Here is a 235-nt window from a genome sequence, read left to right as displayed (position 1 = left end):
TAGGGGACAGGTGGAAATTAGCAACTGCAAAAATCACTGTCAAGAAGAGAGCTCTTAATGACAAGGATAAAACAGAGGTTGGGTCGATGGATAATGCATCTTGCATCGGGTGGCGAGGGGGGGGGGACTAAAATAACAATCAAAATAATTAGGAACTGCGAAGGACGATGATGTCAACAGCAAAATACATTCGAAGGGAATACAGGTTTAACATAAACGACATTAACACGCGTGG

General features: G+C 43.0%; 1 long non-coding RNA gene across 1 annotated transcript in view; it reads right to left on the bottom strand.

Annotated features, from left to right (window-relative positions):
* Positions 1 to 235, bottom strand: part of LOC119587968 — a 48,206-nt gene that overhangs the window by 443 nt on the left and 47,528 nt on the right. The window lies entirely within an intron of this gene.

The sequence above is a fragment of the Penaeus monodon genome, chromosome 23, assembly GCF_015228065.2.
Source record: "Penaeus monodon isolate SGIC_2016 chromosome 23, NSTDA_Pmon_1, whole genome shotgun sequence".
Classification (NCBI taxonomy): Eukaryota; Metazoa; Arthropoda; class Malacostraca; order Decapoda; family Penaeidae; genus Penaeus; species Penaeus monodon.
This window is presented reverse-complemented; position numbering and strand designations above follow the sequence as displayed.